This window comes from Dysidea avara, chromosome 2, assembly GCF_963678975.1.
Source record: "Dysidea avara chromosome 2, odDysAvar1.4, whole genome shotgun sequence".
NCBI classification, from domain to species: domain Eukaryota; kingdom Metazoa; phylum Porifera; class Demospongiae; order Dictyoceratida; family Dysideidae; genus Dysidea; species Dysidea avara.
In genome coordinates, this window is record NC_089273.1 from 40,850,553 (window position 1) to 40,868,498 (window position 17,946).

General features: G+C 39.1%; 1 long non-coding RNA gene across 1 annotated transcript; it reads right to left on the minus strand.

Annotated features, from left to right (window-relative positions):
- Positions 1 to 420: 420 nt before the first annotated feature.
- Positions 421 to 3,363, minus strand: LOC136247329 (uncharacterized). Its single transcript, XR_010697403.1, has 3 exons — positions 3,269 to 3,363; positions 1,891 to 1,962; positions 421 to 1,372 (listed from the first exon to the last, which is right to left on the minus strand). It is a non-coding gene; the product is annotated as an uncharacterized lncRNA (long non-coding RNA).
- Between the last annotated feature and the right edge of the window lie 14,583 nt (positions 3,364 to 17,946).

A 17,946-nucleotide genomic window follows, 5' to 3' on the forward strand; every position in this document is an offset into this window, starting at 1 on the left:
TCCAGTAGTAAGTATCAAGTGAAAAGGAAACAGTATGTGTATTTCAGACAAAACTGAAATATGCCCGTTTGTTCATATTATTATTATTATTATCAAGACTCACGGTAGTAAGTCGCGCGGCCAGTAAAGCAGAAACGCGCGCCGCAGACAATAAATGACGCGACCACTACGTGAGGATTTTACAAGAACGAACGTTGTCAAATTCAGCCTTCCTGTAATCCACCCATCACTTACGCTATCTCTCTGAAACTCTGGAGTTGAACTCATCGTGTCACTAGTAACTACCACACAAGCAGTGAAGCAAATCCATGCCGATTGTTTCGTGATCGTGGTTGCCGACATCAAAGGTGAAGTTTCATTTTTTATTTTTATTTTTATTTTTTTTATCGCATGCGGTTAGACGCAACCGCAGGTGTATACCTTGCGTTCCTTTGTGCATTCCGAACATTGATCGCCCTGTTATCGCTTCAGTATTCACTCAATCACCTCAAGATTCACATCATCGATTTCACCATACATGATTACCCTACAGTCGTGATTTCAGCACCAAACGAAGTTTCAGTCGTCCTCAGTCGACCTAGAGGCCAAATACAAATCCCAGATTGTTGTTTTCCGCAATACTCGCTTGGCATGTAGGGAAATGTGTCTTTGAACTGTTCTAAAAGTTTCGTTCAGATTGAAACATTTGTTTTCGAGAATGGCTAGTTTGAAATTTGAATTTAGTCGCCCCCACGTCATTTGCTCTCTAAGAATTTTACTCGGAATTTAAAGAATGACGCAGAGCACAACTGAGGTCACTGGGTATTGATGAACTGGCGCTCTATGTAGTTAATCAGTACATATAGCCACCAAGAAGTGTGCTGCCATAGATTATAGTCCATAGATATAATCTATGGTGCTGCATACCATCCTTCGTTTTGAAATTAGTCGCCCCCACATAATTTGTCCCTCTAAGGGCGCGGCTTAAAGAATGACACAAGAGTACAACTGCGGTTACCAGTTGTTGACACAAGCTGTGAGTAATTAGCACATGTAGCTAGCTTAAAAAGGAAGTGTGCAAAATCGCCTAATACAATTGTCACCATGCATTATTGCATTTTATAGCACCCCCACACAAAATTACACATGTAATTACAACATACAGAGGAGACACATGAATACCAAACACTTTTCACAACAATAATGTAAGAATTGTACAATAATGACTGTAATATAACTGCTATGCAAATGTTTTCCAGTGGCCCGCCATGGTAGCAAGTCTCACATGACGGCATGTATATTCATCCAAGGGAGTAACGTGCAAGTATGATGACAACAAGTTGGTATGACTTCATTTGTAGAATCCAGATGAGTGGGTGTGGCTCCAGCATGTCTAAACGGTTAACAAACATTCCTGTTATAAATACGTGCTAGAGTTGCAATATAATAGTATAGTATTTAAATGCAATAATACATAGTCTCCATTGCATCACTATCAAACGACACTAAGTGGAGGATATTGTTGCATCTCTAGTATGTACACTCTATCTATCAGTACAACCTGTCTTAATGGCCACTAGTATAGAAAGACAACCACTCTTGAAAAGCCAATTCCAATTGAGAATTTATACACTGTTACCTGCTGAATGAGTGAAGGTGGCAATAAACAAGTTCCACCGTAATTTATACACGTGATCTGATCCTGTATATTCTGTCAGTGGATGAGATCCACTTGGCCAGGACAAAATGTGACTCAAGTGCCCTGGATGATCCATACTCAACCAACTTATGACCCAGTGGCACAATGGAACTGACTATTTATAGAGAATACAATTATATTTATTTCTAAGATGTGTGGATGTGTGGACACATTACAACACATTACATGTACATACAAGACATGCTACGTACTGTTTTAGAATTTCAAGTCACCACATTATACACGTACCAGTCAACAATGCTTCATAGTGCCCATCAGTAAACCTGAAGAAAAGTTTCGAAAAATAAAAATTCACATAAGTACAATGAAACCTCATTAATATGGCAGGCTGTGGGACCAAAAACTTTGGCCTGAATAACAAGGTGGCCTTATTAATGAGGTCATAAGTAATGCTTAGCTATATTTGGGACCTACTAGAGGTGGCCAATATAATGAGGTGGTCTTATTAAAGAGGTGGCCACTAAGTGAGGTTTCACTGTACATATAGTTCACAATATTGTGAACAATATTAATGGTTAACAATATACACTGAAACCTGCAGGTCACTTCTTGTGGAAGATTGCTCTCTACACAAAATGACACATTCAGAGATTGTATTTAGATGGATGATACAGTAATGCATTGTGACTTCAATACTCGTGATGTGTCACTGCTAGGCAGCAACCATATACACGGCACTGCCACATCGCACTTGCTCGCACACACAATTTTGCTAAAGATTTTACAAATTGATAATTAAGGGGTGTGGCAACTAGCTGTTTCGCTCGCAAGACTGTGTGGCAGCTGTTTCCCTTCTGTACAAGTGGCCACCAAGACAGGTCCACTGTGGATGAAAGCCAGGCATTAGATATTTGGTATTTCATGTGTTGAAGATATTCCAGGGCTTCTGGTAGTCTCAAATCTCACCACAGTTTACTCAGGCAGTGTTGTGGTCACCACTAAACTACTGGAATGCTGTGTTATGTTCATCTTATGCTTGGCTACTATATTGTAGAACTGAAAAGGATACTCTGAAAAATATATCCTATGGATAATGACTTCATCACTTTCTTCATCAGGAGCTTATAAGGACCAATAGTGAAACTTTTTACACTTGGGGCTGACAGTCAACTGCCTATGTCTGAAGCAGTGCTTTTGGTGCTCTTAACAGATTGGCTGCCCCCTTGCTACCAGCACTCACTGTCTCATACGCTGTCATACACTAAATCCATCTCTATAGCCAGTTAGAACAGCATGCTTCTTAACTTTTTTTAAGGCCGCTTAATGCAGCCACCTCTTTAAAAGGCAAGGTAAGAAAATTTTGTCCCTACGGCCTGAATAATGACCAGTTTTCACTGTACTACTATTAGTGATTAGTGATCATGGGGGATTATTTATTAAGATACTATGATATACAAACGCTACAACCTCTAAATATAGCAGTAAATTTTTACCCTGGTCCAATGTCTCGTAATAATCGCGACTTCGTGAGAGACTCTACTGTGACAAATACATGTTTATCATGATATGTGCTAATCGCCTTTTTACAATTAAGTTTTACAACACAAATACATGTATAGTTAAACTCACCAATTGCGACTAAATCCCTTCAACACGAAAAGACAACTAATGAGACAACCTTGGAGACAACAGCCACACAAGCCTATTCTGGTGCGTTTATTTAGTAGTAATATAAATTTTAAAGGCGTTTATTTACAACAGGACATAATTACGCGCCCCTCTATTGTCTGTACATACTTGCCTTTTCTTTACTATTCTCATTTCATTTCACAAGATCTCTTGGCAGGGGCGTAGCTTCTTCACTTGAATTAGCCAATGCTTGAAGTAGATCGAGATACTCTAATAGAACAGTCACATTTCTACAAGTGCCATATTTTTATATTGTAAAGTCTGTAAGTAGCTAGTAATTTAAACTATACAATCCGATGCTAAGCAAAAGTTGTAACTATGCTAAATATTGATTGCTGTGTTACAGCTGTTTTGTGACTGCTCTAATAGAGTATTTTGATCGTTTCAATGCAGTACAAGATGAAAGGCAAAGCGTTGTTAAGGGTTTAATAGTTAAAATGGGTGTTAGTTGACTGCAGTTGCATGCCACTAACAGGGCCGCCCTGAGAAATTAGAGGGCCCAGGGAAAAGAGTTAAAGAGGGGCCCAGGGGCAAGGAAGGGTCTAGATCCTGACTGCTCTATTAGAGTATATCGATCTTTCTTTAAACAGGTATTCAAGTGGCCCCTTTCGGGCTGTGGTAGGGGGCAAAATACCCCAGTTACCCCCAATGTGGGCGGCCTTGGCCACTAAAATTACAGTTATATTTTAATATTCTATCACTGTAATCTGGGGTTTCTGTCAAAACCATGGAAACTCATCTACTGTTATCAACAGTACATTGCTTATTCTAACATAAAGTATTGAAATCCCATCCAAAAACAGCTTATAGCTGTAAAAAAAGTGCGCGTCCAAGTAAAGCAGAGTTAACTACGACAAAAAGTAATCATATCATAATGCGGCCATGTGCGAGGTGTGCAAGTTGTAAAATTAATATTAGCTAATCAGATAATACAATGTTATTGTTAAAGTGTTAATGAGAACTATGTGATGCTGCTAGTTTTTAAGTGTGTGAGCATCTTCATAAATGCCACATAAATTTAATTCTCAATAAAGCAATGTGTATAGATTCTCTGATAGTAATAAATAGTTTGAGTTTGGCCGCCTTTCCTGTATACAGCAATGCTACGAACAAAGGAAAGGTGGCCAAACTCAAACTATTTATTACTATCAGAGAATCTATACACATTGCTTTATTGAGAATTAAATTTATGTGGCATTTATGAAGATGCTCACACACTTAAAAACTAGCAGCATCACATAGTTCTCATTAACACTTTAACAATAATATTGTATTATCTCATTAGCTAATATTAATTTTACAACTTGGACACCTCGCACATGGCCGCATTATGATATCATTGCTTTTGTCACAGTTAATTCTGCATTACTAGGACGCGCACTTTTTACAGCTACAAGCTGTTTTTGGATGGGATTCATAATATCAAGACCCACGGTAGTGAGTCGTGAGGCCAAGAAGCACAAAGCGCGCGCCCACAATAATAATAAAACACGCGACCACTACTGTGAGTCATTTACACAAGGGATCGATTACGAAATCTTTTAAAATCCTCATGGCGAAATCTCAGCCTTACTAAAAGATTCTGCCTCGAAACCAGGGGCATGTAACCTTTGTATAATGAGTAACTACCACACGAAAAGTCAGGCGAATTGTTGGAGTAGTTTGTTCCATCGCCCACCCATTTACAATGCATTAATTAAATTATTTATCAAATGTGGATCGTTCTTTTTTTCATTTTCTTCGTCATCGCATCCCATTGGAGCGATTTGCTTTCAGCCATGAAGTCGTATTGTAAAAAGGCTGCGGCTATCAGGGGATTTAATGTATCTGTACATTTAATTTCGCTAAAAGTTATTCGTTAGTTTATGAGATCGCTTTTGTGCTCTTTGAAGATTCAAACTTTCCGCCATGACGTCGAGTTGTGAGGCGCCCACCTCAATTCCCAAACCCAAACCGGCAGTGTGTAAGTGGGCAAAGTCATTAGCCATAGCGAGCTGGCTGATTTGATAGACATTGTGCTGTCAACTCTAATTGGTTTAATTGTGAGTCCAGTCACTGATTTGTTTTAAATTCGCCACGGTATGCCTCCACTGACTCGTTATAGCGTGACTCCGGCCCATGCAGGGCCGTACATAGCTATAGCCAGCTGTTTCATACCCGCTGTAGTGATGTAGTTGAAGTAACTTACTGCTACATTACCCGTGTACGTCTCTAATCCCGCCCCAGCCCTTCAGTGCCTGTGAAACTTCAGTGTTCACTTAAAAAGCCAGTATCAGCGCATCACCTTTCAGCACTTAACCCACAATCATAGAAACTCTTTAATGATAGCATGAATATACTGTAATAGTAAACATTTACATTTATGATGATCCCATAAAATTAAAAAAAATGACTACAATAGCACAAGAAGCCAAATACACTAGTGCTTGGCTATGAAGTACCACCAAGAGTATATTAGTGGGGTCATGGTACCACATGATTTTTCTTCACCATTTGCGTGATTTGTCCATTAACCATAAACTCACCCGCCAACAGTCACAACATCAGTATCCACCCTGCATATACAGAAAGGGATACAGTATGGTAAGGCACAGCTAACTAAAAACATGTAATCACACAGTCAGACTAACATGTCAACAAACACTTACTTCCACTATTATGATTATTAAAGCGCAGCATCCCACATAGCCATTCCCAAGATGTATTCAGCATACTGCAGCAGTTGATGACCAATTTTGGAATATATTACTTAACTTGTTTTGTGGCTCTCACCTACATTGTTGACATAACAATTTTTGTTGCTAGGAGACATATAAACTAGGAGGGACTAATGGTTATAGCATAATGGTAAACAAGTTACACAACAGCAAAGGAAATTTTAATAAACTAGCAGTGATTGGATAGTTGATAGATAAAAGTAGAAGACAATTTGTAGTTTTTCCAGTCCTGATTGTTTGGGAATACACTGTAAAAAATTAGTAGTGAATTTCTATACTAATTTCTGCCACAATACTCACTATTTTTGTGTAGTGACCTTCACTACTCTTTTGTAGTGAACGTCACTACATGGTAGTGAACGTCACTACATGGTAGTGAGGGTCACTACAAACTTAGTAGTGAACGTCACTGCAGTAAAATAGTGAGTATTGTGGCAGACATTAGTAGTAATATTCACTACATTTAGTAGTGACCTTCACTAGTTTGTTTTTACTGTGTTATAAGCACATTAGCTGCTATAAGCATGAAAAAGCAAATTTTAACACAAGGTTTATGATGCAAACGCATTATGCACCTACCATTGTATTACCCCACCACCATCCTTGGATGTAAAGCCTGTAAGTGGGGCTTTACAAGGCAAACTGACATGAAACTGCTACTTCACTATGGGGCATTTGACAATCATTCATTAAGCACCCAAGTACTGTATGACAACAAATATTGGCGTAGCTAATATTTGGCAATTAGTTCGAATTTAGCAGTTGGCAAAATTTCAATTTGGTGAAAGCTGGTTTTAATTTAATTTGGCGACTAGCTACTGGCTAGCTATATCAGACAGATATATGCAGTGAAGTGCCGATTATTTTAACTAAAGTAGCTATACAACTGAGATTAATTATCTATAGCGAATCATGGATACAGTTGCACGGCTTTATCTTTCACTTACATTGTGCTCTCCTCGGTGCTCTCGGTCTCGCTACAATGGATATCTCGATTGGTTTATATAGCTACGATTTCTTGCAACCCTGAATTCATTTCGTACGAAAATAATGGAGTTACACGTGGTGGAAAGTTGCGTACGGGCTTTCATGCCTATCAAGACATTTGGACCCCAGCTACAGGAGAGCACTTTTCATGCCAAGCGGAAGACAGCAATTCATTTGATCCATACGCTGTAGCTATTAGAAGAGTTGCAGACGTGAGTGGTCATGTGCCCCATAAGATTTCTGCAGCGTGCTCCCTTTTTGTACAGAGAGGAGGTACTCTCACTTGTATTATTACCGATTGCCGCCGCCAGTATTCTGCAGATTTATCACAGGGTGGTTTGCAGATACCCTGCAAGCTTGAATTCAAGTGTGACGATGCAGATCTGCTATCAATAGTAAAGAAGCTTGTAAGATCAGCTTCACCAATTGACTTTGAATTGAAACATCATGCACAAAGTGTAGTATCAGTGTCCAAGCGAGAAATTTAAGCAAAGCCAGAGGAGCCTCCAGTTAAGAAAAGCAAACAGATAAAGACAAGCAAAGTCATTGATTTGGATCAATGCAGTCAATCTTCCCATGACCTTGCTAAAGAAGATTCATGGGTTTGTTATGGTAGGTGCAATTTAACAACAGTGGATAAAAGCATCATTTTAAAAGGTACGTAGTTTAGACCCAGGATAATTGAATATTTTTTTAGGTGAGCAATTGGCTGATAAACACATGAACTTCGTCCAGAAGTTGATTGGCAATAAGTTCAAGGATGTGTATGGCTTGAAATCAACACTGACTCTTCATAAATCTACGAGGGTTCCCATGAGTTGTGCAAAGAACTTTCTACAAATTGTTCACTGCAGAACAAATCACTGGATCATTGCTTCCACAATACTTAGCTATCCGAAGGTCACCGTATATGATTCCCTGTTTGATTCTGTTGATTGGAACACTACTGGTATTTTAAAGCAGCTATTTGGGCCTAAGCAGAAGTGGTTGTGAACAATGATTGATAGCAGGTGGGTGATAAGGATTGTGGCCTATATGCTATTGCAAATTGCATTTGTTTGGCTGAAAGAAGCCTACCAGTGAATTATGACCAACCGAAGATGAGGGTGCATTTGGTGAAATTTATTGAAGATATAAACATCACCGCATTTCCATGTATATAACTGCATGTCAATTGGACAGTTAGCTATTATTGTGTATTAATATTAATTTTTTTGATTATAATAATTATGCTGTACAATTATAAAAACTTGGCTATTACAGCAAAAGTAAAACAAAACACGACTACAAGTTAATGGCATCTAGGATCCCTGCTTTTCTAAATCCATTAATTGCCACTTCAGGTCTTTTCTCTAATGTCTGCCAACCACAGATTATCCAATTAGCACTGGGACTTTTGATTACTTGTAATCCCACATGAACTTCGACTTGGCCAAGTGGAACAGTTTCTAACTGTTTCTTCACTTCTTGAGCATACCATTGTTGGAAACTGGTCTTAAGATGATCTTTCATTGGTTTATTTATGGAAATGTCCAATGGCTGCAGTTTATCTGTGCAATTAGCTGGCAACTGAATCAGGACAATATTGTGGCTTCTTAAAAGTGACAAAATCACATCAGTTGTTTGTCCACGGAAATTATCAAAAATAGCTGCTGCAGGAGATATTGAACCCAATTTCAGCTTTTTTCGATTCTCCGTAACAAAGGGCACAATAATTTTCTCAATGTAGCGCTTCATGGTAATTTCATTGGACCAATGATTCTTGGAGTGCCACACATCCCAACCACCTGGAAAAGTGACTTGGGGGTGACACTTTGGTGTCTTCCCTTGGTAGAGCAACTGTGGAAGTAAGTAATCGCCAGCTGCAGTCACAGCTAAAACTGCTGTTAACTGCCTTTTGTCATCACTATGGAAAATAGGTACAGTTTGTGCACCTTCTTTTTCCATTGTCCAATCTCCAGTTGGAACAATTGTCAAGCCAGTCTGATCCCAGTTGATTATCAGACTTTGTGGTATATTATTAAATAGTACCTCTGCTACTACATCAGCTAAGAAGATCTCTTTGCATTCATCAAAATGTGCCATTGAGATTTTTCCTGAAGTTGAACACTTTATTTTTACAAATCCCATTCGTCGCAACAATGACTGTGCCCAGCTCTTTGTAATGTTGATGTGATCACCATGTGAAGAAAGCTTGGAAACATCACGATAAGAAATAATTCCTTCAGCTGCCCCCCTAATGACAGTTGTATTGACTACTCCACCAGCTGCTCTCAGGTAACTTATGAACTCCTTCACCAATGAATCCAGCTGTTCTCCCAGGTGTACTGGCCTACCTCGAGGCTTGGTTTCCAGTTCAGAAATAATGATAGGTTCTTCTTTGTGCTCCTCATCATCAGAAGCATCTCGATTTTCAGCTTGCTTTCTACACCGTTCTGAAACCGCTTGTTTGAGTTTATCTAGATACTTTTCCTTCAGCCTTTTTGCTGTGGATTCGTTTATCGGAATTCCCCAAACTGCAGAATAGTGTTTCGCTGCACAGGTGGGACCATTCTCTGCAGTATACTTTCCAATCATAGCGCGCTGTTCTTTTGAGTATGAATTGTACTTTCCACGACTCTGGGGCTTCTCTGCTATGATGCTAACAGCTTTAGCAATAGACTTCTGAGCAGCTTCAATGTCATTCTGGGACAAAATCAATGAATTGCAGCTCTTGCGAGGCTCTATTTTGACGTATTTTAACATCACCATTGCGACCAACCAACAAACACGTGCTATTCAATATTCGAAAGTATTAGAAGCTAGAGTCCAGCACGTGCAGCTGAGCTGTGCAGAGCTGTAGTTTAGAAAAGGCACTGATAGAGGGACCGACTGACCACGGAGAGGTAACTTGGCTTGTTATAGCATAAATATAATATTGGTGAAATTTAATTTTGGTGATTTGGTAACGAATCGCCAATTCGCCAAATTTAGTTTACCGCCAAAATTTGTTGTCATACGGTATTTTTTCTATGCTATGTCAAATCCCCCACGTTGCAACTGGAGCCAATGGTGGGGATTTGACACAATAGGTTTGTCCTACCATGGGGCATTTAACATTCGGTTGTGCCCACTATAGCCCTATATATGCCCAAAGGGGGGTTAGTAGGGCAATACATTGATATGTGCATTATGTATAATATGGTGCATCTACTGGGGTAAGTAGATTAAGCCTGTACCTTGCGGGCCTAACCATATTCCTCTCCTGTTTTGAAAAATAATCTTTTATTGCCTGCCCCTAACTGGAGTTTTCCTGACACCTTCAACATCACAAAAAGTTATCTAAAATAGTTAATTTAGCTTTGACCATTGGCAAACTACAACACGCAACAATTATATCAGAGTATACATAACTCTATATATCTGCCCAGTTACTATATAGTAGTAGGGTCCATGATTGTCTCAGATCTGCTTATATTATTATCACATCAATCAATGGATGCATAGTAATTATGGCCTACTGTATGTACGCATTGAGCTGAACCCTCAAAAATATTAACTCATTTGTAGTATTGACTTACCCGCTAATCATTCAAATGCCTGACACATTATTTATCACCTAAGTTTTCACCATACATTATAGGAAGCCATAACAGTATATAGCCTATTAACCTTTCCTGAACCGTTGGTGGAAGCACTTGTCTGCTCTGACATCTTTGTTGTCATCACCAGGTTGGTTGAAACTTTGAGAAAATATCCTCTTTCATTTTTAGCTGTTTTCTCAGGGTTCAGCTCAACTTGTTAGCGGTCTGACCCACACAGCTAGAACACTGAAGCCAGTTACGAGGCTCTGGCCTACACAAGCATAGTATATAATCCCGGGAAGCTACTATGGCATGGGAGATTCCTGTCTAAAATTACGACGGTAGTTATGTAGCCGTTTACAACAGTGACTTAGCTATACATGAACTTACCCGGCAATTTGCTGGGAGAATAGTGTGATGCATTCAGTGCCGTCAGGCTTCATGTCCATTCCGAGGCATACATTCAGCAACAACTCGCAGCTGATTAAGCTCCACTTGTCACGCACAGATTTTGACTAGACTAGTTATATCACCAACCCACTGCTTCAGCAATAACAGTTAAGACTGTAGCCTCGACTTTGCCGGTTCTTATCACTCGAGATATCACGTGAGTCCTTACGGAAATTTGAACATTATTTCAGTTTGAATGAATTTTCTCTTAGCAAGTTACTTTTAATAGTGCTTCTGAACACTGAGCTTGGGAGCTTTTGCTACTAATTTAGCTAGCTAATCTGTTGCTGAAGCTGTTATTATGCATGCATGCATGCGTGTCTCCTATGTAATATAATACCTAACTGTATGTTCTCCATTCAACAAAAGTAGTGATATCCTGTGCCAAAAACAGCCCAGCTGTAAAAAAAGGCGAGGCCAAGAATGCACAAGTACATGTTCATGGAGTAACCAAAAGACATGATATCAAAATCCGGCCAAGAAAGCATTTACAGTATAGGCACTTTTGTGCATTCATTTTCTATATGCTTCACATTGTCGCATCCAGCTAGCTGTACATGTGTGCTTGCAATATACACAATACTACTGAAATGATAAAAGATATTACACTGCATTGTTACCAAAATTAATTTAACTAAAAATTTACAATTGGTTTCTACTTGGCCATCTTTTTGCACTGTATATTAAAATAAAAAGATGGCCAAGTAGAAACCAATTGTAAATTTTTAGTTAAATAAATTTTGGTAACAATGCAGTGTAATATCTTTTATCATCTCAGTAGTATTGTGTATAGTGCAAGCACACATGTGCAGCTAGCTGGATGCGATAATGTGAAGCATATAGAAAATGAATGCACAAAAGTACCTATACTAGGGTCCGCAATGCGAAAAATCGACATCCTCCAATCAACTACCTAACTATTGTCATGTGCTAGGTTAAGTGTAACTTGAATAACACCAGCGTGACAGCCAAGTTTGTTACTTTCTTCTGGTAGAAAACGATACAAATGTCTTAAAATCACGTGATTTTTCAATACAGCGGTTCGTAGGGTTCTTCGTATGCCACGATATTCACTCTCAACATTGTTCAAGTAGTCTATCATCAACTCAAAGTATTGGTGGTTTGATTTTATTGGTCATTTTCTGGTGGCAGCACGATCTGTGCAGCTTTTTGACGACAGAAAAAGTGTTTCTTCCTCTGGAGCGCAGGACAAGCAGAGCAGCAACTGCGCCGTGGGTCAGCAATGACCAGCACTAGGTAAAGTACCTGCATGCGGAGTATGGTTATAATTGAAGCTTGTTAGCCATCTGGCTGAGCCATCTATATGCTGAAATTCGGCCAAAATGACGCGATTTTTGCGAACAAATACCAGAATGGTTGATACATCAGTGAGACAGTCTCCAACAGCAAGGATACGAAGCTTATAAACACCTAACAATACGGCTATCTCGCCCAGTAAACGCATAGAGCAGTCCAATGCATGAAATAGGCACTCACGTGATTGATATTCAAATCTCCGAGAATACAACTATAATCTATTCCAATGACCTTAAAATCACTAGGAATCAAGTGACAATCAGTTTGTGTACGTTAGGTTCAGCATCTCGACTAGCCCAGCAGTTTAAGACTTTTCCTACGATACCATCATAGTACAAAACACACCTGCACTGGCCCAGACCACGTCTGAGTGAACAATTAACACAAATATTTACAAAAGGAGCACATTGCATGGTTCCTATTCAGAAATGAAAGCGATTTCATGGGTATTTCCGCAATTTGAATTTCAATCACGTGAGTGCCTATTTCATGCACAGGATTGCTCTATGCGTTTACTGGGCGAGATAGCCGTATTGTTAGGTGTTTATAAGCTTCGTATCCTTGCTGTTGGAGACTGTCTCACTGATGTATCAACCATTTCTGGTATTTGTTTGCAAAAATCGCGTCATTTTGGCCGTATTTCAGCATATAGATGGCTCAGCCAGATGGCTAACAAGCTTCAATTATAACCATACTCCGCATGCAGGTACTTTACCTAGTACTGGTCATTGCTGACCCACGGCGTAGTTGCTGCCTGTCACAGTGGTATATGTTTCCCCGGGGTAACGTGTTTCCCGCACACATATCCCTAGGTATCCGTGTTTCCCCGCACACACTATCACTAGGATCCGTGTTTCCCACCAAAAGCTGTCAGTGATATGTGTTTCCCGTAGCGATTTTTTTAATATTTCACCGCACACACATATCCCTAGGGATTCGTGTTTCCCCGCACCTATATATCACCAGGGATCCGTGTATCCGCCCTTGACAGGGGCGGATCTAGGATTTATAAAAGGGGGGGCTAACTCAAGGTGCTAATCTCTTGGGTAGAGAGCATGCTGGAACTAGGGGGTCTGGGGGCATGCCCCCCAGGAAATTTTGAAAATATAGGTGTTAAAATACTGCAATTGGAGACATTCCCTCATAAAATGCATAATATTTTCTATTATATATACTGCCTTTAGATTATAACAGAACCAACTATATGCTTCCAGTGAATGTTCTATTAGAGTAGTTAGCTGACTGCTCTATTAGAGTATCTCGATCTTGTACACCTCCAGGTCCTTGTTGCATAAACTTTAGCATATAAATCCACTGATAATACCTTGGAAAGATGTTAATAAGGTGGTTTTATATTATTGGTGATCATATAATTATGCTAAGACGAAATTTCATTATAATTCTCAGCATCATATTGATCAAGTAAAGCCTATAAATTATGAAGGGGGGGGGGGGGGGGGGGGGGGGTGGCTTCAGCCCCAAAGCTCCCCCCTGAATCCGCCCCTGTTTGATATGGTTATAGGTTTCCAAATCACTGAACAGTATATAACTTGCGGTCTCACTAAGGAAATTATACAGAGTTCTCTTGGCTGTCACTGTTTGATGCTTGCTAAAGTTGCAATGGAGCAGTCCTAGTATTCTGTAGGTCTTATAGGGATTATGTTTTTGTAGTGTTGATCCCAAGATAGGTCTGATGATATTATAAGACCGAGATTTTTATGTGAACTATATTTGTTAAAACCTGTGTGTCAGCTTTTTTGTAATTAGTGATGACTTTTGCATTAATATAGGTGGACACTCTTTTTTGGATTAAAGAACATATTATATCTCATACTCCACAAAGTTGCTGAGTCTAAATCATTTTGAAATAGTGAAATATCTCCAGGACTACAAACAGTATTATAAATCTTGGTGTCATCAATAAATAGTAAAGTTTTACTGATGGTAACACAAGATGGTAAATCATTCATGTAAATAATGAAGAGTATAGGGGTCCCAAAATACTCCATTGGGGAACCCCAGATAGAACCGGCAAGGGGGTAAATAATGACTGACTGCATGCCAAAGCTGTAGCTACATTGATTAGTTATACATAGCTGCAATCACATGATTTTCTCTATATAGCTAGAGATATAGTATTTTATTGTATACATGTACTTGTAGCTACTGTTTTATTAAACTGATGCTATAGCTACATAGCTAAATCACAGCACAGTTTAGTAGTTATAGTTGAATGCCAGTGAATGGCTTGATTTCCTTCATCAACATGCATAATTATAGTATCAGTTGCAGTGGCGGATCTAGATGGGTTTCTGGGGTTTCGACAGAAACCCCCTTTTAAATTTAGCTCAGTGGTAGTATCAATACATAAACATTGTTGTACTAACAATTTGTCATAGCAAACAACTATATACCACTGTATTTCAGTAGCATGCATGCAGTTACACTTAACTAACTCCATTTATAGCTATTAAACCATAGCAGCACTTCACTTTTCATCTCCCACTGCATTAAAAACGATCGAGATACTCTAATAGAGCAATCAAAGCTACAGCTTGTAGTCACCATATTTGCACCATAATTGCTCTGTAGTTAGCTATATAATATAGTATTTACAGTTTAGAGCATTGAGTTGATTGTAATTGCTAACTAAAATTAGCCTAAAATCCGATCTAAAATCTCAAAATTTTCTGGAGAAATGTCATCAGTTGCCTTACTTAGCTAAACTAACTTTCAGAAACCCCCTTTTAAAAATCCTAGATCCGCCACTGAGTTGTAAAGGTAGCTATATGGCTAGCTATGATTATTAAAAGTGCATGCGCGCCTATGCTAACACTACGTAGCTACGTTGCACATGCTTTATAAAGGGGAAACATATTACCCGGGGAAACACATACCACTGTGACTTGTAGGTCCCTAGCGAGTTAGTGATATGTGTGCGGGGAAACACGGATCCCTAGGGATATGTGTGCGGGAAACACGTTACCCGGGGAAACATATATCACTGTAACAGCTGCTCTGCTTGTCCTGTGCTCCAGAGGAAGAAACATTTTGTCTGTCGTCAAAAAGCTGCACAGATCGTGCTGCCACCAGAAACTGACCAATAAAATCAAACCACCAATACTTTGAGTTGATGATAGACTACTTGAACAATGTTGAGAGTGAATATCGTGGCATACGTAGAACCCTACGAACCGCTGTAGCGAAAAATCACGTGATTTTAAGACATTTGTATCGTTTTCTACCAGAAGAAAGTGACAAACTTGGCTGCCACGCTGGTGTTATTCAAGTTACACTTAGCCTAACACATGACAATAGTTAGGTAGTTGATTGGAGGATATCGATTTTTCGCGTTGCGGACCCTACCTATACTGTAAATGCTTTCTTGGCCAGATTTTGATATCATGTCTTTTGGTTACTCCATGAACATGTACTTGTGCATTCTTGGCCTCGACTATTTTTTACAGCTGGGCTGTTTTGGGCACAGGTTATTATTATTATTCTTATTATTCTTCTTTCACAGGCATTGCGAAGTTTACAAGGAGAATCCTGGGATAAAAAGTAGCAAGGCTTGCTTAATGGATCATTATGCGTGTCCATGACCTATTTTTGATTTCGTTTTCGGATGTAAACAGCCCAAACCGGGCCGTTTCTTCTTGCCAAAACCTCGGCCAAAACGCCATTACGCTCTAGAAGCCATACAGGATCGCGCTCAGAGTTAAAAGAGATTTGGTGTGTGCTACTTGTGGCTAATAGAACCTGTCTTTATTAAACTCAGTATAGGCCAGGAAGGTTAATTTGGGCTGATGACGTCGTTGCAAATTGGTTTTTTCGCTCCGTGGTTATTGTACGTGGGCGGGTTATCCAGATTAAATACTCTAACTAATAGAGCAGTCATGTAAATACTCTAATAATGCAGTCAAGTGTATAACAACAATCCTTGCACTGAATTTGACAGCTATTAAAAGCACTAGTAATGTACATTGTAGCTCATATTAGGAGACTCTCGGTCTTTATGCACATTGCAATTTGATCAGTTTCATGTGTGTACTGAAATGTTGACGGTGTTACTATGCAGAATGCAAAATTACACAATTCACAACAGTCTTCTTCATAATCCATTACTGAATTAATAAAAAGTACTCAAACTAGATGATTAAAAAATTGGAAATTTTTAAAAATAGGAATAGGGATCGCTGGAAAAAGCCACAAAACAAGAAAGGATCGCTGGGGTGGTAATGTAAACCACAAATCCCTATTTTGACTCACCTCAAAATGACAGAGCATGTAAGTAAAGATTTATGACAGAGTCAAAATAGGGATTTGTGGTTTACATTACCACCCCAGCGATCCCTTCTTGTTTTGTGGCTTTTTTCAGTGGTCCCTATTCCTATTTTAAAAATTTCCAATTTTTTATTCATCTAGTTATTATTATTATTCATAATATTATTTTGTTTCACTCATGTACAGCAAAAGTGATCCACTTTTTCGCGCTAAAAGCTATCTAATCAAAAACAGCCAAGCTGTAAAAAAGGAGTGCGGCCCTTGAAAAGGCTATGGTGAAAAAAGATGTGAAATCCAAGGTGGGGTCAATTGGCACAAAATTCACCTGAATTGTCGTTATTAAAATTTTTACCATTAACCTATCATCACAGCCATTTCTTGGCCGCCACCTTGGATTTCACATCTTTTTTCACCATAGCCTTTTCAAGGGCTGCACTCCTTTTTTTACAGCTTGGCTGTTTTTGATTAGATTTCACTTCTTTTTGTATTTGTATACCCCAAAGCCCGCCTATGGCCAGCTTTGGGCCTTTTTAACCTATATATATTTTTCTTTACCACAGGAAAAAGAAAAAGATGAAGCAGATTTTATAAATACTTTAACTCATTCTGATTTTATCAGTAAATGTACAAATTATATATATAATGCATAATATCAAGAGTTCATAATGTAAAAAGAGAGCATATAATTATTACATGTCAATTAATCCCCACAGGATAATTTGCAGCTGATTTCTCTACTGGGTGACTTGATATGTAGCTGAACTCTCTACAGGGTGATCTGCTTGTATGTAGATGAACTCTTTACAGGATTCTCTCTACAGGGTGATTTGACTCTAGCTGAACTCTCTGCAGGGCTATCTGTTTGTAGTTGAATTCTCTACAGGGTGATTTGTTTGCAGCTGATGAACTCTCTACAAGGTAACTTCTTGTAGCTGATCTGTCTACACGGTGACTTGTTTCTAGCTGGTCTCTCTACAGGGCGATTTGTTTGTAGCTGAATTCTCTACAGGGTGATGTGTTTGCAGCTCAACTCTCTACATGGTGGTTACTTTGTAGCTGAACTCTCTAAAAAGTTACTTCTTCTAGCTGAACTCTCTACAGTGTGATCTTTTCATAGCTGAACTCTCTACAGGATGATTTGTTTGCAGCTGAACTCTCTACATGATGATTTCTTTGTAGCTGAACTCTCTACAGGGTGATTTGTTTGTAGCTGAAATCCCTACAAGGTAACTTCTTCTAGCTGATCTTTCTACAGGGCGATTTGTTTGTTAAGGTTACTTCTTCTAGCTGATCTCTCTAC